The 19,654-nt window shown below is 34.4% G+C and overlaps 2 long non-coding RNA genes across 4 annotated transcripts; both read left to right on the top strand.

Annotated features, from left to right (window-relative positions):
* The first annotated feature begins 263 nt into the window (after positions 1-263).
* LOC127857744 (uncharacterized) lies at positions 264-1,938 on the top strand. The gene is made up of 2 exons (XR_008038600.1): positions 264-370; positions 1,089-1,938. It is a non-coding gene; the product is annotated as an uncharacterized LOC127857744 (long non-coding RNA).
* Positions 1,939-4,055: 2,117 nt separating this feature from the next.
* LOC127857739 (uncharacterized) lies at positions 4,056-19,354 on the top strand. Of its 3 annotated transcripts, none has more exons than XR_008038595.1 (4): positions 4,057-5,421; positions 8,045-13,055; positions 13,486-13,667; positions 14,505-19,354. It is a non-coding gene; the product is annotated as an uncharacterized LOC127857739 (long non-coding RNA). The 3 variants fall into 3 exon arrangements; XR_008038596.1 differs by having other exon boundaries at positions 4,060-5,421; positions 8,045-11,689; positions 12,928-13,667; XR_008038594.1 differs by having other exon boundaries at positions 4,056-5,421; positions 8,045-13,667.
* Positions 19,355-19,654: the final 300 nt, after the last annotated feature.

Below are 19,654 nucleotides of genomic sequence, written 5' to 3'. Positions count from 1 at the left end.
TTTCCCGGTTTTATTCACACCTATATATTACCATTGTGACGAACCCTCTACCCGTTTTCTACAGTAAATTCAGTGTGACGAAACTGCAGTGTGACGAAACCTACGTAAACCCTTTCAAATAAGGCTCGGATATAATTCGTATTTTAAACGCAAAATACGTGTAGAGTTCTCCCGGGGAGAGTTCTTGTATCGCAACCGTTGCGCTTTTTAAGTGTGCATGTTGTCCTATTTTTTTCTTTTTGTTAGTTCAACTTTTGGTACTGTATTCGCTCGCATGATGCCCTTTAGAGGAAACTTCTTTGTTTTCTTTATTAAAGCAGTCATTCATAGCCCCACGGTGCAAGTTGATGATGAATCTTACATTAATTTAGTTGAGTTTGAAGTTTTCTAGCGAAATCTTATCGCATTTCGATTAGGGCCTTCGCATTACGTTGAATTTGTCAAATGTTTCGTGCTCATTTGTTTCGTACCACTTTATATTTTTGGTTTTAACGAATAGTATTTCCATGTTCGATATGTTAAAAACACATTTACTAATGTAGTGATATAAGGTCACTTCAACAGCCTTGCGGTTGGGCTAGCTCTTTAGCGATGTGGTTAAAGTGTCTGACTACCACTCTTGATGTCGTGTGTTTAATCCTCGGCTTGAGCTCAGTATTTTCACATTAATGGCGATCATGCAAAAAAGAACTGTGAATGGGGAAATGGGTCGGAGCTGTTTAATGGTTTCTGGGAGAGCCATGCCGAGGAAAGACATGCTGTAGCGGGCGTGTCTGGGCCTTGAAACATTAAAAGGCGGAGGAGTGTAGTGAAATAAGGTCAATTCCATCAGCCTTGTTTTTAGGCTAGCTTTGTAGCAACGTGGTTAAAGTGTATAACTACCACTCTGGAGGTCATGGGTTCTATCCCCGGCTTGAGCTCAGTATTTTCACATTAGTAGTATATATATTTGTGGAATAGAATTCATAATAATTATTTTAGAGATATTAATAAGAATTTTACCATATTGTTAAAAGTTGAAACCATCAAATGTTGTTTCTTTTTCATTTTATTGTCAAATTTGTAAATCAAGCTGTTGTGTATTTCAGCAATTAACCTTCACATCTCTTTGTATTACGTCATCGCATCGCATGAATAACTGGTTATCTGCTGACAACTTTCTTTGTTCGTGTCAGTACAGTTCTATTTCACACCTATTTTGTTAAGACGCAAGAGAGAAGAAAGAATTTGAAATGCTATTAAAGGAGACAAGACCTCTTGAGGTATTAAACATGAGAGGCTTAACGACAAACTAATGGTGGTGGCGACAGGAGCAAAGAGTCAGTCAACCATGCTGATACAGAAAATATATTTTTTCTATGATCACTTGTGAATTAAAATCGATAATCCATCGAATCCAACATTTTTCTTTTTATTTTATGCTTTTTTTTTCACAGTTTATATACATTGTTAGAGAGTTTAGCTAAAGAAGTTCGCTGGGATAATGACGTCTTTTCATAACAAAAGACATCATTTCACAGTAAACAGTGAAAATTATCGATAATTTTCACTGATGATTTTCACTGTATGAAACAGTGAAATTATCAGTTTTAATTCACCAATATATCTCTATAAACCACTGGAAAGCATAAAATAAAAAGTTATAATTCAATTCATGCGTCAGCATGGTTAGAAAAACATAAATTATTTCCTTGACACTTCAGAAAAATTGCGGCTGATTGTGTTTTGCAATTCTTTAACACAATTTTGTAATTATCAGACATAATTTGCTGTCAAATATCAAAGTTTTGGATCATATTATTTTCAAGGACTATCAAGTAATGTATACATCGCGTGAAATTTGTATGCATGTTGTAATTGTTGCATTTTTATTGCATTTTGCTTAAGAATTGATGTTCTAACTGAAATAATTCGCTTGCAGAATAAATCTGGTTATTTTTTATTTTTTTAAATCAAAGGAACCAAATACTACAATAAAAAGTACCGGTAATCTGCTGTGCTAATATAACATATACGATGCAGATGCTTATAAATTAATAAAAAAAATTGTAACTTATTGTAATAAACAGACTGATTTCAGGGTGATGAATCAGGGGTTTTTTTTACTAAGAAAGTGACGCCGATATTCGGCGTCTTCCCCTACCAGAATTTTTCCCCTAAAAATACCATTTCCCCTCCAAAAATATAATTTTTCACCAAAATATAATATTTTACCCTCAAGAAATTTTTTTTTTCTTTTGGGAAGTCGACGCTTATCCAATTTGTACCATGTACAACGATCTCTCTCTCTCTCCCGACGAACACTCAAATCTGGGAATCCCAGTGATTCTATATATAGCTCTTAAATTACGTCATGGAAACCGGGCAACTAATCGTATTAATCATGTGACTATTTTACTGGATTCCGGTCTTGCGCGAGAAGGGTGTTTCGTCAATTAATTACCGGAAACCAGTCGAATTTTCATCCGGGTTATGTGAAAGCCAAGATATAAACGTTAAAACAGAAAAAGTCTCACAATTGGCGTTCATACACGAACAAAATAAAACGTTCGGACTCGGAAAATATTAATTGCGTTGACGTATTTTTTAAGAATGAATCATCAAAAACCGTTGAAACCCAGCAGGATTCGGAGGTACATGTAATCAACATCGATTAATACTGTCGGATTATTGTGAAAGTGAAAGTAGACAATCGGCAGCTGCTGCACCTTTCCCTTCCAATACTGTAGCAGATCTAGATCGTCAACCCATTCATCATGAAATTGAAATCACAATATTGACATCGTTCCCCGGCCCAAGTTGAAAACATTTCCCATTATTAGATCTACCCCTGCAACTTTATTTAGGACTTTGACTTTAATATCATACTTGTTCATGTGTGTAAGAACAAAAAGGTCAGAGACATGACTCTTTTTCTAAAAAAAACCTGAAGTCTGTAGGTCAGTTATAGACATTGAAATGAACAGTTTTTATTTTTTCCCCAAATATGTCTCTTTCGCGCTCGATTTTCCCCTTTTACCCAGCGTCCAGCGTCTTCCCCTTTTTCTAAAAAAAACCCCTGTGAATGTCCCACATATGACAAAATTCAACTTGAGTGGGCATCCACGACCAAATGCTGGAAAAAGCTTCAAACAGACAGCAGTGTATTCTGTCTTCAAGGTACTGGGCTTGCACTAACTGTACATTAAGTGAGTATTATGTCAGTATTTGCTCATTATTATGTATATCACTTATGGGAAGTATCTAATTTTCGGGGCCTATTTGAATTTTAAGACTTATGTCTTGTTTAATTTACCCCAGATAGTTATCCTACAGAACAATATCAGACCAATCATCATGCAGGGTAAGCCTATCAAAATTAGACTTTTCAGTCCATTTCCTGTTGTCAGATCCCAATGTATATTGATTATAAATTCACTTTTATCATAATTTGAATGTAAATAACTATTTACTATAGACCTTTTCATGACTTTTTATGCCCCAGATATGGTGGCATATAGCAGTTGAACTGTCAGTCCATCTGTCTGTATGTCAGTCTGTGCGTTAGTAAAAAAAACTTACATTGGCCATAACTTTTGCAATATTAAAGATAGCAACTTGATATTTGGCATTCATGTGTATCTCATGGAGCTGCACATTTTGAGTGGTGAAAGGTCAAGGTCGTCCTTCAGGGTCAAAGGTCAAAAAACAAAATCCAAGGGAACAAGGTTTTAAAGGGAGATATTTTCTTTTTTATATCATTTGGCAGGTACAGATCATTTTCACAAGGGATGTAATATTTTGAAAAGGGATATAAAAAAAAATGAATTCAAAGCAGCGCAGTAGTTTCTGACAAACACATCTCTTGTTTATTCTGTAGAGCACATATTAACAGTATACCTCATACCAAAAAGGACCCGGAGGCAGTGCATGGTGTTCAATATTCTCAAATATGCGCCAGAAAGGAAAATTGGAGTGTGTTGAAGACTTGAACAAACAATTTGAAAACTGGACTCTGCTAAGCCTGGCAGTCTGTGGCTGGTGACATGTTTTATTTTTTAACTTCTTGTACAAAAAAGACCAGTTATTTATTTTTATACGCCTGTATAAAATACGGGACGTATTATGTGAAACCCCTTGGCGGGCGGCGGGCGGGCGGCGGGCGGAAGGCATCACTTTGTCCGGACTCTAATTCAAATTGTATTCATCCGATCTTCACCAAACTTGGTCAGCAGTTGCATCTAGTTGATATCTAGGCCAAGTTCGAATATGGGTCATGCCGGGTCAAAAACTAGGTCATAGGGTCAATAAGTGCATTTTCAAAGGGGCCACTTTGTCCGGACTCTATTTCAAATTGTATTCATCCGATCTTCACCAAACTTGGTCAGCAGTTGCATCTAGTTGATATATAGGCCAAGTTCGAATATGGGTCATGCCGGGTCAAAAACTAGGTCATAGGGTCAATTAGTGCATTTTCAACGGCGCCACTTTTTTTTGCTTATTTCCAAAACAAATACATCAATCATCAGTGTATCATCTCCAATGGCACACGAATCGGGCGTATATTGCTCCGTCATGCGGCGCTCTTGTTGTGAATTGTTTTTGTTTTGTTGTTGTCTTAATTTAAGTGTTTTTAGCTCAGCTGTTTTCGGAGAAAACTCATGGTATTTTCATAGCCAGCTCGTTGTCAGGCGTCTGCAGTTCATGTCGTGCTAAAACCTTAGCATTTGCTCTTTTACCTACAACTTCAACCTACTTCAGCTGCACCTTGATGAGTACTACACGCCATGTCCATTTTGGGGTCACTAGGTCAAAGGTCAAGGTCACTGTGACCTCTAATATAAAAGTTTATCATAGTCTTTAAAATCAAAGTGCTTCCACCTTCAACTTTGAAACTTCATATGTAGATGCAACTTAATGAGTTCTACATGCCACACCCATTTTTGGGGTCACTAGATCAAAGGTCAAGGTCACTGTGACCTCTAATATAAAACTTTAAAAGGCTTTACAATCAAAGTGCTTCCACCTACAACTTTGAAACGTTATATGTAGAAGCACGTTGATCAGTTTTACTTACACATATCTACAGATGCATAGTCTCTGAGATGCGTTTTTCTCCCCACTTACCTTTCTTCCTTTTCTTCTGACAAGCTTTCATTTATTTAAATCTGCACCCACAGCTGAGCGTTGGCATCCGCTATGCGGTGCTCTTGTTTAAATTTAGGAAAGTGAAACTTGGATAATTTAATTTGTATAATTTGAAAAATTTGTAAATTATCTGTTTACAATTTTGAATTACCCTAGTTGCTATTATTGTTACCATGTACTCTAGGTAGTTCTATTTATAGACAAAAAAGTAGCCACAGGATAGCAGGAAGGTAGCCAGAAAAGGTAGCCGCTACTAGTTAGCCAGAAAAGGTAGCCGAAACAGGTAGCCGAAAGGTAGCTAGAAAAGGTAGCTGCTACATAGCCGCTACTAAGTAGCTTGAAAACTAATTTGCATACGAAATTCTAACTAGCAGGCACTCAGCTGCCACAGGTAGTGGCTGAGTAGCCGCTAGGTTGCAGCTAGGTAGCCGCTATAGGTAGCCAGAGGCCTTAGATTTCTGTACGTGAATGCTTCTACCAAGGGTGTCTGCGTTAATTGAACACAGCATCTTATTTAATCATAAAGATGTGAAAAGGGTGATTTCTTTAATAAGTGTGTGTTTTTTTCACATATCTTAATGTTTCCACATGTGAATTGGTTTGCTTTATTGTTGATTTGTTCCCATGTTTTTTCACATATCATCATGTGTGGAATCTGAAGACACACTTGATTGTTCCTCTCAATACAAATTTTAAGATGTGAAATGGATGATTTTCCTTCAGGTTTTTTTTTCACATATCAAGTTTCTTCATGTGACATTGGTTTGCTTTATTGATGATTTTTTTTCCACATTTCTTCACATATTATCATCATGTGTGTAACTGGTGTCAACAATGCAACATATAAATGCTACATGTAGTTTAATTAATTGGTGGTAGTCTGCACATTAGGTTGAATGTAGTTTTAAGCAATCCTGACATTTATTTCCAATATTTGACGTATCCTTTATTGCTCTACATGTATCTACCAACTCAGACATGATATAGATATGATACTTGGCAATATTATTAACCCTTTCAGTGCGGGAACCGAATTTTAAAGGCCTTTGCAAACAGTTTGGATCCAGATGAGACGCCACAGAACGTGGCGTCTCATCAGGATCCAAACTGTTTGCTATTCTGATAGTATTCTTTGAAAAAAATCGAAGAAAATGCTTATTTTAGAAATTCAGCAGACGACATTTAAGCAGACGACAAATTTCCCAGCATGCAAAGGGTTAAGCTGTGTCTTAATATTTCTAATGTTCTTATTTTTGTTAATGAATGTAGGGTTTAAAATTCAAAAGAAGTTCATACCATATATTTCTCATATCTTTCAGCATACCGCATTACTTTAATAAGAAATAAATATGTCAACATCGGTCTTGCTTTATTCAATCTGACCTTACATCTTGAAATAATTTAAAATACCATGACAATGAATATATTCACTTGCTGGATTCCAGAAAAAGTGGAACATTATCAAAATACTGTTATATCTCTGAACCCATGAAAAATGGAATATCGGATTATTTATGATAAATAGGAAACAATTCAACCTGCCTTTATGCTAAGGCTTTATTTTATCTCTAATGCTCCTGTCTATGAAAATACTGCAATGTCTTATAAGGATACCTATTGTAATTAGAGTTAATTAACCAGGTTTTCCGAAGGAAAAAACTGGTTATTAGATTGGCGAATGCGGGCGGGCTGGCTGGCTGGCTGGCTGGCGGGCTGGCTGGCTGGCTGGCGGAATAAGCTTGTCCGGGCCATAACTATGTCGTTCATTGTCAGATTTTAAAATCATTTGGCACATTTGTTCACCATCATTGGACGGTGTGTCGCGCGAAATAATTACGTCGATATCTCCAAGGTCAAGGTCACACTTTGAGTTCAAAGGTCAAAAATGGCCATAAATGAGCTTGTCTGAGCCATAACTATGTCGTTCATCGTCAGATTTTAAAATCATTTGGCACATTTGTTCACCATCATTGGACGGTGTGTCGCGCGAAATAATTACGTCGATATCTCCAAGGTCAAGGTCACACTTTGAGTTCAAAGGTCAAAAATGGCCATAAATGAGCTTGTCCTGGCCATAACTATGTCATTCATTGTGAGATTTTAAAATCATTTGGCACATTTGTTCACCATCATGGGACGGTGTGTCCCACGAAAGAATCACGTCAATATCTCCAATGTCAAGGTCGCCACGACTAAAAATAGATTTAAACAAAAAAAAAAACTTACAAAGGGGGTTAATTTTTTTTGGTCATTTCAAAAGTTCAGTTTGAGTTTTCTCCCTTTATCAGATTTTTTTTTCACAATGAAAACCTGGTTTTGTGACAATTTTGTCCCTTGTTATAGTTTTTATGCCCCAGATCGAATGATCGGGGGTATATGTTTTTGGCCTGTCTGTCATTGTGTGTGTCTGTCCCGTCATTGTGTGTGTCTGTCCCAAAACTTCAACCTTGGTCATAACTTTTGCAATATTGAAGATAGCAACTTGATTTTTGGCATGCATGTGTATCTCATGGAGCTGCACAATATGAGTGGTGAAAGGTCAAATATATGGCTTTAAAGCGGCGCATTAGGGGGCATTGTGTTTCTGAAAAACACATCTCTTGTTATTGAAAGAAATGCTTTTAGTTTTATGTAAATGTTCTGAAGTGGTTAGAAACAAGGAATGCAAAAATAGAATATGCTCACTTATGAAACATGTTTACATCAAGAAGTTATTTTATCTTTCAAAATCGCGTAGACAAGAAACTGTTGTGTCAAAAGTATTCTGTGAATGGAGCTTCAGAATGTGAACACTTATGATACATGTATGAATAATGAAGTTATTCCATCTTTCAAAATAACATAGTCATTATTGCCTCAACACTGGATACATGTTTTTATTTAATAATACTAATATATACTCATGTGTTAACTGCAGGTCCAAGTGCCCAGTACAGATTCATTTGTCAGATCTGCGCTCGTGGATTCAAGATTCATAACGACCTGAAGCGTCACATGAGGATCCATACTGGAGAAAGGCCGTTCTCCTGCGCTGTTTGTGGCAAGAGTTTCAACAGGGAGAGTACACTAAAGACACATTCTATCGTGCATCTTAATGTGTACTCTTAGATTGGAAGGAACCTTTATGGAAAGAAAATGCTTAAAAGTCACACAATTGTGCATCCTAAAGCATAGTTGGATTGGTATGGACATTTAGTAAGAGAATGCTTAAAGGGCAAGCAATTGTGCATCCTAAAGAATAGATCAGAGAGGCTGTGACAATCATCTTCAATATCAGCAGTTCTGAAAAGTTGTTTTACTCTCAGTAGAGAACTTTGTGAAAATGCAATTATTTGAAGTGGCAAATGGGACTTCACCAGTTAAAAAAAATATTATTCTCATAGAAAACCCTTTACCACACAGACAATCATGTTTGTAGTCCCTAAGAAATTTAAATAATAATTAATGACATTTCTTACCTGATTACAGGTTAAAAGTCTTCATTTCCAACCCTAGTTTACTGATGAGCAGCAAACAGCATAAAACCTGAGCAGACTGCAGTTACTGACAGGGTGTTCTGGTTTTATGCTGGTATCATATAGCCATTTTAAATGTTCTTCTCATCGGAGAGGGTTAATATAGACTTCCTGGGTTCTGTGTGTCAAAGCAATGATATAAAGAAAGAAAGGGGACTTCAGCTGCTTTTAAACACTTTTATTCTCATAGTTAACCCTTGATCACTCAGAAGCAAGCTCGAAATGTCTATTTGCAACCAGCATAAAACTATAACAGGCTCTTCAAGTTTATGCTGTTAGCTGCTCATCAGTACCATTGTTGGAAAAAGCAGTCTTTTAAACTTGATCAAGAAAGAAAGGTTGTTATTTTAATTTCATTTTCTAAGGGACTACACATAGGGAAACAATGGTTCTGTGCTGTAAAGGGCTAACAACAGAATGTCTGAAGTGCAAAATATAAAGACACATTCTGGTTGTTAAGCATGTGTTTTTGTGCACAGTATGTTGAATATAAAAGTTACTATTTTAGACATGCACTGTTGTTTTCCGAACTTTGTGCATGGTCTGCAATACAAACTCAGACACACAAATGTAAATGTTTGATGTTACCTACCAGTGTCTAATCATCTTAATAAATGTATTGTGTTTGTAGTTATCCACGCCGAAAAAAAATTCGGAGGGGATATAGTAATTGGTTCTGTCCGTCTGTCCCTCCGGCTGAAACTTTGTCAGGAGCATAACTCCAAATCTATTCAATGGATTTACTTTAAACTTAGAATATAAACAGATGGCAACTAGGAGAAGTGGAGTGACCAAGAACCATAACTCAATCTACCTTAGTTTTTGAATTATCTCCCCTTTTATATAACTTTAAAGTAAATTTTTGTCCAGAGCATAACTCTAAATATACTAAAGGGATTTTCTTGATATATAAACAGATGGCAACTAGGAGAAGAGTAGTGACCAAGAACCACAACTCTATCTACCTTAGTTTTTGAATTATCTACCCTTTTATATAATTTTAAAATAAATTTTTGTCGGGAGCATACCACTAAATCTACTGAAGGGATTACTTAAAACTTAAAATATAAACAGATGGCAACTAGGAGAAAAGCAGTGATCAAGAACCACAACTCTATCTACCTTAGTTTTTGAATTATCTCCCCTTTTATATAACTAAAGTAAATTTTGTCCGGAGCATAACTCAAAATCTATCCAATGGATTTACTTAAAACTTAGAATATAAACAGATGGCAACTAGGAGAAGTGCAGTGACCAAGAACCATAACTCTATCTACCTTAGTTTTTGAATTATCTCCCCTTTTATATTACTTTGAAGTAAATTTTTGTCTGGAGAATAACTCTAAATCTACTGAAGTGATTTACTTGAAACTTGAAATATAAACAGATGGCAACTAGGAAAAGTGCAGTGACCAAGAACCATAACTCTATCTACCTTAGTTTTTTTTAAATTATCTCCCCTTTTATATAATTTTAAAGTAAATTTTTGTCCAGAGAATAACTCTAAATCTACTGAAGGGATTTACTTGAAACTTGAAATATAAACAGATGGCAACTAGGAGAAGTGCAGTGACCAAGAACCACAACTCTATCTACCTTAGTTTTTTAATTATCTCCCCTTTTATATAATTTTAAAGTAAATTTTTGTCCGGAGCATAACTCTAAATCTACTGAAGGGATTTATTTGAAACTTGAAATATAAACAGATGGAAAGTAGGAAAAGTGCAGTGACTGAGAACCATAACTATCTGCCTTAGTTTGTGAATTATCTCCCATTTTAGATAATTTAAAGTAAATTTCTGTCCGGACCATAACTCTAAATCTACTGAAGGGATTTACTTGAAACTTGAAATATAAACAGATGGCAACTAGAAGAAGTGCAGTGACCAAGAACCACAACTTTATCTACCTTAGTTTTTGAATTATCTCCCCTTTTATATAACTAAAAAGTAAATTTTTATCAGGAGCATAACTCTAAATCTACTGAAGGGATTTACTTGAAACTTGAAACTTAAACAGATGGCAAGTAGGAGAAGTGCAGTGACTAAGAAGCATAACTCTATCTACCTAAGTGTTTGAATTATTTCCCTTTATTTAATTTAAAAGTAAATTTTTGTCCCGAGCATAATGAATTATCTCCCTTTATTTGTTTTTACAAATATTATTCTACTCTCTAAAACAAATGTCGTCATACAAGCAAACACATTTCGGCGGGGATTTGGCACTACTGTGACAAGCTCTTGTTGAATTTATGGTTTAAGTATCATACAATTTATTTTTCAGACTGTGAACATATCTTTTGTGTATATGTTCCGTTTTGTGCCTATATTGTTCCGATCCAAATAACAAGAAATAAAAAGAAATTTGACCCAACTTGCTTTTTGTTTTGACCTTTTATCTAGAAGACTTTAACTTTTCATTAAATGCTGTTACAATGAATACTGTTTTAGATCCTATACTGGAACGGATTTCAACAAAATTAAAAACTAGCATAAATACTGGTATATTATAATTTATTTTATGACATGATCATGAACAAAGTTTAGTGTATGAAAAGAAAAGAAAGCGTCGAAAAGTGGGTCAATAATAGACATCACACGTATTTTATTGTCAGCCAGCTAGAAGACTGCCTGATTGTCTTGCTTTGTTTTGTGTTTTTAAATGTGCATGCAAATGCTATTCATTTAGAAGTAACATTTATGTTAATAATGAAGTCTATACCATTTCAAAATGTAATATTTTTCGTCATGTTTATAACTGCAGGTCCGATTCCCCTGGAGAACAGATACGCCTGCCAGTACTGCTGTAGAGGCTTCAAGATTCACAATGACCTCATGCGTCATACTCTGATACACACTGGAGATTAACCTTTCACATGCGATGTGTGTGGAAAGAAATTTAATGTTTTTCTTAATTTTATAACTGCAGGTCCGATTCCCCTGGGGTACAGATACACCTGCCAGTACTGCGGTAGAGGCTTCAAGATTCACAATGACCTCGTGCGGCACACTCTGATACACACTGGAGAGAAACCTTTCACATGCGATGTGTGTGGAAAGAAATTTAACCGCAAAAGCAATCTGAAAACGCATTCTCTTGTGCACCTGAAATTATAAATATGGGATATATGTCTTAGAATCATGGGATGTTAAGTGTTGGGTCGATTACAGTGTCTAAGAGTCAGTGGTAACAATAATCTGTCATGCATCTCAAGCTGACATCTGGGATTTAAAACTGGGTCACTGACTGTTACTGTCTTTTTTTTAGCTCATCTATTTTGTTAAAAAAAAATATGAGCTATTTTCATCACTTTGGTGTTTTGTGTTTGGTCCACTTTACCCCTAAAGTATCATAGATATTGCTTTCATACTTGTAACACTCGCAAACTATCATAAGGGGACAGTAAAGGAAAAGTTACATAACTCTGGTTGTCATTTTTACGAAATAATGGCCATTTTTTGACTTAGTAACTTTGAATATCTAGTTAAATTTTGTGTTTAGATCCACTTTACTGCTAAAGTAGATTGCCTTCAAACTTCAAATACTTTCATGCTTTCATGAGGGTACTGTACCTGGCAAGTTGATTTTTGTCTTGACCTTTGAATGACCTTGACTCTCGAGGTCAAATTATTAAATTTTGCTAAAATTGCCATAACTTCCTTATTTATGATGATTTTTTTTTTGTATTTTTTTAAATACTGTCCAACCATCCCACCCAAGAATCCCCCCCCCCCCTCCCCCCCAAAAAATTGCATTTTTTTGCATTTTTAAAAGAAAATTTAATAAATTACCAAACCCCACACCACTCCACCCCTCCTTCCTTTGTGATTGAAATTGAGATAGGTCCCTTCACCTTTAAAAAGAAAAATAGATGAGCGGTCTGCACCCGCAAGGCGGTGCTCTTGTTACATTTTTACGATGGTTATCTTTTGTGTCAGAAATCAAATTGATCTTAGACATATGGTTTTTATTAAACATTTGGTTACAATGCAAACTCTTAATAGTTTAATATTTGGGTCTGTGAATACAAGACTGTTTACACTTAAGTCAAATTGTCTAGTGCATCTTGATAAGAATTAAAATATGTTATATTCTGAGGTAATTCATAGTGACTTAAAGTTAATGTGTGCTATGATGAAATTGAATCTATATTGTTTGCTTAACAGTTGTGTTTCTTACAACTGATTGCTGTGTTGTCAATATCATTCCCAGGGATATTTGTGAATAAAAGTCATTCAAATTGCTAAGATATGCCTGTATTGCATTATTTTTTGTTGTGTTTCAGAAGCTCACCTGGGCCCATGGTGAGCTATTGCGGCATTTCTTTGCCCCGCCTCGTCCGTCGTGCATCCTCAACTTTTAAGCGTTACCTCTCCAGACACCACATTTTGCATACAATCTTTATGAGACTTGGTCAGAATATTTTTCTTGACAATATCTATAATGATTTTTAAATCTTAGCCTGGTGAATCCAAAAACTAGGTCACCAGGTCAAATCATAGAAAAACCTTTTGACCATTTGAGAGACTTCATTTTTTACTCAATTCTGATGGAACATGGTCTGAAAAATTGCCTTGACAATATATAGGTCCAGTTTTAAACTGGACTTAGTGCCTCTAAAAACTAGGTCACTAACAATGTTGTGTACATGTTATGCATACTTTTATCATGTTTATACTTTCAGCGCATTTGATTAGTAATTTTTTAAATATCTTTTAGCTGTTTATATTGGCTTTGTAGACACAAATATTTTAGCTGTTAATATAGAAACGTTGTATTGGCTCTAGGATTTTGAAAGAATTTGAATTCCGATTCAATGTCAACAACCTGTTCCTGTTTTCAGATGTATCTAAATGGTTGGGAACTGGGGAAAGAGAGGACGGCCAGTTGGACGAAGGTGAACTATTCTTCTTAAAGTCTAAACCTGCAGGCCCGTCTACAGACGGTGAACTAGCCACTTCAGATGTTTCTGATAGCATAGCCTTGAGCGAATTTAGCCCCCTGGACATTGCTGACAGCCAAGCCGTGAGTTTTCCTATTAAATTATTGCATTTGTTTCTAAGTTATACACACAAGTTTTGTTACAATAAACTTGTATAAGGTGTGAAAATTTAGACTTTCATTGTGTAGTGAGTTAATAAATGTCTGACAGAATTAGGATCCATTTCAGCTGTGCAATATAGGGAATACTATTCGAATTGTTGCCTTCATATCAGTTTAATATTAGTTAGTGAAGATAAGACATCCAAATCAAAAAGCCTTGGCAAGTTGTTAAGGCTTTCATTGAAAGCAAAAAAAAAATGGAATCGAAAGTTGTACTGTTGATCCCATCATGTTTGCATGTTTTAAAGCACTTTACTGCACTAGTTTGCGTTTTTTTAACAATGTCAATGTGATTATACATCTACCTTACTTCTATGGGGTGTTATTTTATTTAAGCATCAGAACAAGTGTAATGATACACAAATACATTTAGTTTCTCTTGCCACTATGTTCTATGTTTTATTAAGTTATCTTAAGCACAATCTTATCTTAAGATTGTGAAATCTTTTTTTTAATTGAATAGTTTATACATTATTAAACCTTTCCCTCATAAGAAGCAAAGTAAAAATGGCTTTTGCAACCAACATAAATTCAGAATAGCCTGCGAGTAACTTGCAGTTTGTTAAGATTTTATACTGTTTGCTGCTCATCAGTATCTCAGGGTTAGAAATGAAGCTTTTAAAATTTGAATCTAGTAAGAAAGTTCTTCAATTAAATTTAACTTTCTAAGGGACTACAAAGGTGTACAAATACGTATCTAAGGGGTAAAGGATTAAATTTATTAATTAATCAATATTTCTTGGATATTCTTGTTTTTAGATATTCCCATGTGAGTTGTGCGGAAAAATCCTCAGGCACAAGCGCTCATTGAATAAACATATGCTTTCACACTCGGATAGTTTTCAAGACCGATTTGTCTGCCAGCAGTGTGGTCTAGGCTTCAAGAAAAACAGTGACTTTGAACGTCATCTTCTCACCCATACTGGAGAAAAACCATTTGAATGCGAGGTGTGCGGGAAAAGATTTAACCGTAAAGGCAATCTAAAGTTGCATTTCGATAAGCACTTTCCCAAATAGAATTGTGGTACCACCTTGAGCTATGGGGTATAAAATGTCAAATAGAACTATTCGATATAAAACCTTAAATAGAACTATTGGATATACAACGTGAACTTTGGGATATAAAATGGTAATTGATCTTTTGGATATAAAACCTGAAAAAGAACTACATGTATAGGATATACAACGTCAAATAGAGCTATTGGATGTAAAACCTGAAATAGAACTATAGGATATGAAACGTCAAATAGAATATGGGATATAAAATGGAAATATAACTATTGGATATAAAACGTGAAATGGAATTATTGGATATACATCGTCAAATCGAGCTATGGGATATAAAACGTGAAATATAGCTATGGGATAAAAAACGTGAAGTAGAACTTAGGATATGAAAGGTCAAATAGAACTATGGGATATTAAAAATCAAATAGAGCTATGGGGTATAAAGCGTGAAATAGAGAGCTATGGAATATAGAAGGTCAAATGGAACTATGGGATATAAAACGTGAAATAGAGCTATTGGATATATAACGTAAAATAGAGCTATGATGAATAAAACATCAAATAGAGCGATGGGATATAAAACATGAAATAGAACTATTGGATGTAAAATGTGAAATAACACTATCGGGTATAAAACATGAAATAAAACTATCAGATATAAAGCGTAAAATAGAGCTATGGTGTACAAAACATCAACTAGAGCAATGGGATATTACACGTGAAATAGTACTATTGGGTACAAAATGTGAAATAGAACCATCGGATATAAAACATGAAATAAAACTATCTGATATTTAACGTGAACTAAAGCTTTGGGATATAAATGTGAAATAGAGCTATGGGTTATAAAACTTGAAATAGATCTATTAGGTATATAACATCAAACAGAAGTATGGGATATGAAACGTCAAATAAAAATATGGGATATAAAACATGAAATAGCGCTATTGGATATAAAAGGTCGAATAGAGCTATTGGATATATATTGTCAAATAAACCTATTGGATATAACATGTGAAATAAAGCTATGGGATATAAAACAGCAAACATAACTATGGGATATAACATGTGAAATAGAACTTATGAATATAAAACTTGAAATACAATTATTGAATATAATACTTGAAATAGAGCTATGGGGTATACAACATGAAAAAGAACTATGGGATGAAAAACATGAAATAGAGGTATGGGATGTATAAGGTCAACTAGAACCCGCTGATATAAAGTTTAATAGAAACCAGGGAAATAAAAAATCAAATAGAGCTACGGGATAAATAATCTCAAATATGACCCTGGGATATTAAATGTAAATTGGAAATAAATAATTAAATAGAACTGTGGGATATAAAAGATTGAATATAACTGTGGGATATAAAAGGTCAAATAGAACTGTGGGATATAAAAGGTTAAATAGAACTATGGGATATAAAACGTCAAATAGAACTGTAGGGTATAAAAGGTAAAATAAAACCAAGGGATATAAAAGGTTGAATAGAACTGTGGGATATAAAAGGTAAAAAAGACCTGTGGCATATAACACGTCAAATAGAACTATGGGATATAAAAGGTTAAATATAACTGGGAAATAAAAAGTTAAATAGAACTGTGGGATATAAAAAGGTTATATAGAACTGTGGGATATAAAAGGTCAAATAGAACTGTGGGATATAAAAGTTTAAATAGAACTTGGATATAAAAGGTTAAATAGAACTGTGTGATATAAAAGGTTAAATAGAACTGTGAGGTATAAAATGTTGAATAGAATTGTGGGTTATAATGCGTCAAATAGAACTGGGATATAAAACGTTGGGTCAATGACTGTCACTAACAGCCAGTGGTAAAATTGCTGAGGTAATTAATCCGTCTTGCATCTCAAGCATACCTTTTGGATTTAGAACTGGGTCATGGACAAGTTTTGACTTAGAACATGGTTTCAATGGAATCACATTCTCTGGCATTTTAACGCCAACTCTTAACATTTCAATGGCTCAGCGTGAACAAGAGACAAAATAACAATTGCAATCAAATATATTTTTAATGCAAAATGTCAAGAATTCAAAGATGTTAAATTATTACGTCCGTGACATAAGGTAACTGTGTGCTAGGATGACATTGAATGGATCTTTGCTTCAAGTCATGAGAACATTTATTTCAGTGTTCAACTAGAGCTGTGGTAGCATATTGACTGTATATCGTTTACAATGATTTTCTTGATATTAACTCTCACTAAGAATGACTTGAATATTGGATGTTTTGTAAGTTTTGTGTAAATTTGAAATCTAAAAAATTGTTTGTTGTGTAAAGTTGTATTTGTTTTGTTTACATGTAAAATCTGAAATTGGTAGCGTAACATTTGCATTCCTTACAACTGATTGTTGTTTGTTGTCATTTGATTGTGACATAAAATTCTGAATTAATTCATATTGCGAATGTATGCCTGTACTGTTATGTTATTGTGTTTTATTAATTTACCTGAGCTCATTGTGAGCTATTGTTGTCTTTTGTCATCTATTTGTTTGTTGTCAACTTGTAGTGCATTTACGCTCAAGAAGGCACATTTCTACAATGCGTTCAAATCTTGTTAATGTGAATCCAAAAACAAGGTCTTCAGTTCAAATCTTTAAAAAAAACTACTAAATTCGTTTCCACTGTAGAATCAATCTTTAAAAGTTTAATTCAATCTTTATAAAACGTGGTCATAATGTTTATCTTTTCAATATCTTGGCTGAGACTGAATGTCGGTCGTGTGCATCCAAAAACTAGGTCACCATATCAAATCATTAAAAAAACGTGTTGCCACTATGGAGGTCTTAATTATTTCTTAATATAAAAGAATTTGATCAGAATGTTTATCTTGACAGTATATAGTTTCAGTTCAAACCAGGGTGACGTTTATCATAATAAAACAAGGTCACTATATCAAATCTTAACAAAATAATGTTACAAATCTAGAAGCCACATAAATGACTCAATATTGATGAACTAGGTAAGAAGGTTCATCATGACAATATGCTTAGTCAGAATCTGGTTCACAAATTAAAAGACGATACATCTGAGGTGTTTGACCGTGACTTTAAGTACATGTCTGTAATGTTTGTTAAATTGATATTTGCCTTTTGTCACAAGAACATTCATTATGGTGTTTAAGAGCTGTTGTGATATCATATTGACTGTATATGTGTGTATGATAGCATATTGACTGTATGTGTGTATGATAGCATATTGACTGTATGTGTGTATGATAGCATATTGACTGTATATATACTATGTGTGTTTGATAGCATATTGAATGTATGTGTGTATGATAGGATATTGACTGTATGTGTGTATGAAAGCATATTGACTGTATGTGTTTATGATATCATATTGACCGTATATGTGTGTATGATATCATATTGACTGTATGTGTGTTTGCTAGCAAATTGACTGTATGTGTGTATGATAGCATATTGACTGTATGTGTGTATGATATCATATTGACTGTATGTGTGTATGATATCATATTGACTGTATATGTGTGTATGATAGCATATTGACTGTATAAATGTGTATGATTTTTATACGGCTCTTTGAAAACAAACTCTCACTCTAAAAGACTTGTATATTGTATGTTGTGTTAGTTTAAATATGAAATATTTCAAGCAACATTTTTATTCCTAATGAAAGTTGTTTTGTCAGTTTGATTGTCGCGGGAAATTTTGAATAAAAGTCATTTAGAATGCAAAGGTATTCCAGTACGGTATAGTTTTGTTGCTGTCTTTTATTTTCTCACCTGATCACAAAGTACCCAATGTGAGCTATTGTGGGCATCTTATGTCTGTCATCAATTTTTAGCTCCTGACCGCTTAATGTTTATGAAACTTTGACATTATTTTTTTACCATACCTTGAAATAATTCAAATCGTTATCATGTGAATCAAAAAAGGTCACCAGATCAAATGTTAGATCTCTAACCTCTCAAGAATCATATGTATTTCTCAACCTGGATGGAAAGTGATCAGAATGTTTATCTTAACAATATCTAGTCAGAGATCGAACCTGGGTCACATGCATCTAAAAACATTGTCACCAGATTAAGATTTAATCTGAGAAAAAACTTGTTTCTAGTCTTAAGGCCACATTAATGACTCAATGATTTGGTGAAAATGTTTTATCTTAATAATATCTAAGCTGAGGTTGAATCCATGTCACATAAATACAAAAAATAGGTCAAGTCCGATAAAAACGTTGTTACTCCTCTAGAGGCATCATTTATATCGCAATATGAAAGAAATTGTATCAAAACTTGTATCTTTACAGTATCTTGATAATGAATATGCCAAGTCAGAATCTGGATCAAGTTTTCAAAGAGTTTAATTCTTAGGTCATTGAGTGACTTAAAGTAAATGTATCTTGGCTCCTTGTCATTAGAACATTCAGTTAAGTGTTCACCTGCAGCTCCCTAAGAAAGTCTGGTATATTGTATGTGTGTTTGTTTTTAGTACATTTAAATCTGAATTTTGTCTTGTTACACTTGTATTCCTTATAACTAATTGCTGTCTAGTCAATTTGATTGTCATGGATTATTGTGAATAAAAAACATTAAAATTGCAAAAGTATGCATGTTCTGCATTGTTTTGTTGTTGTGTTTTATATGCACACCTGACTATCCGATGTCCGTCTTTTATTGATAACTTATAGCTTTTTATCGCTCAAGTTAACACAAAACTTTGACAGACAAGCTAGAATCACATGTATAACTCAATATTTAGGATACTATGGAATCTAGGTCATGTGCATTAAAAAAGTAGGTCACTGGGTCAAAGGTTTTAAAAACCCTTCTTCTTGTCATTATACTACATGTATGACTCAATCTTAATGACGCTTTGTCAGAATGTTTGCCTTGACAATATCTAGGC

The sequence above is a fragment of the Dreissena polymorpha genome, chromosome 14 (genome assembly GCF_020536995.1).
Source record: "Dreissena polymorpha isolate Duluth1 chromosome 14, UMN_Dpol_1.0, whole genome shotgun sequence".
Taxonomy (NCBI): Eukaryota; Metazoa; Mollusca; class Bivalvia; order Myida; family Dreissenidae; genus Dreissena; species Dreissena polymorpha.
This window is presented reverse-complemented; position numbering and strand designations above follow the sequence as displayed.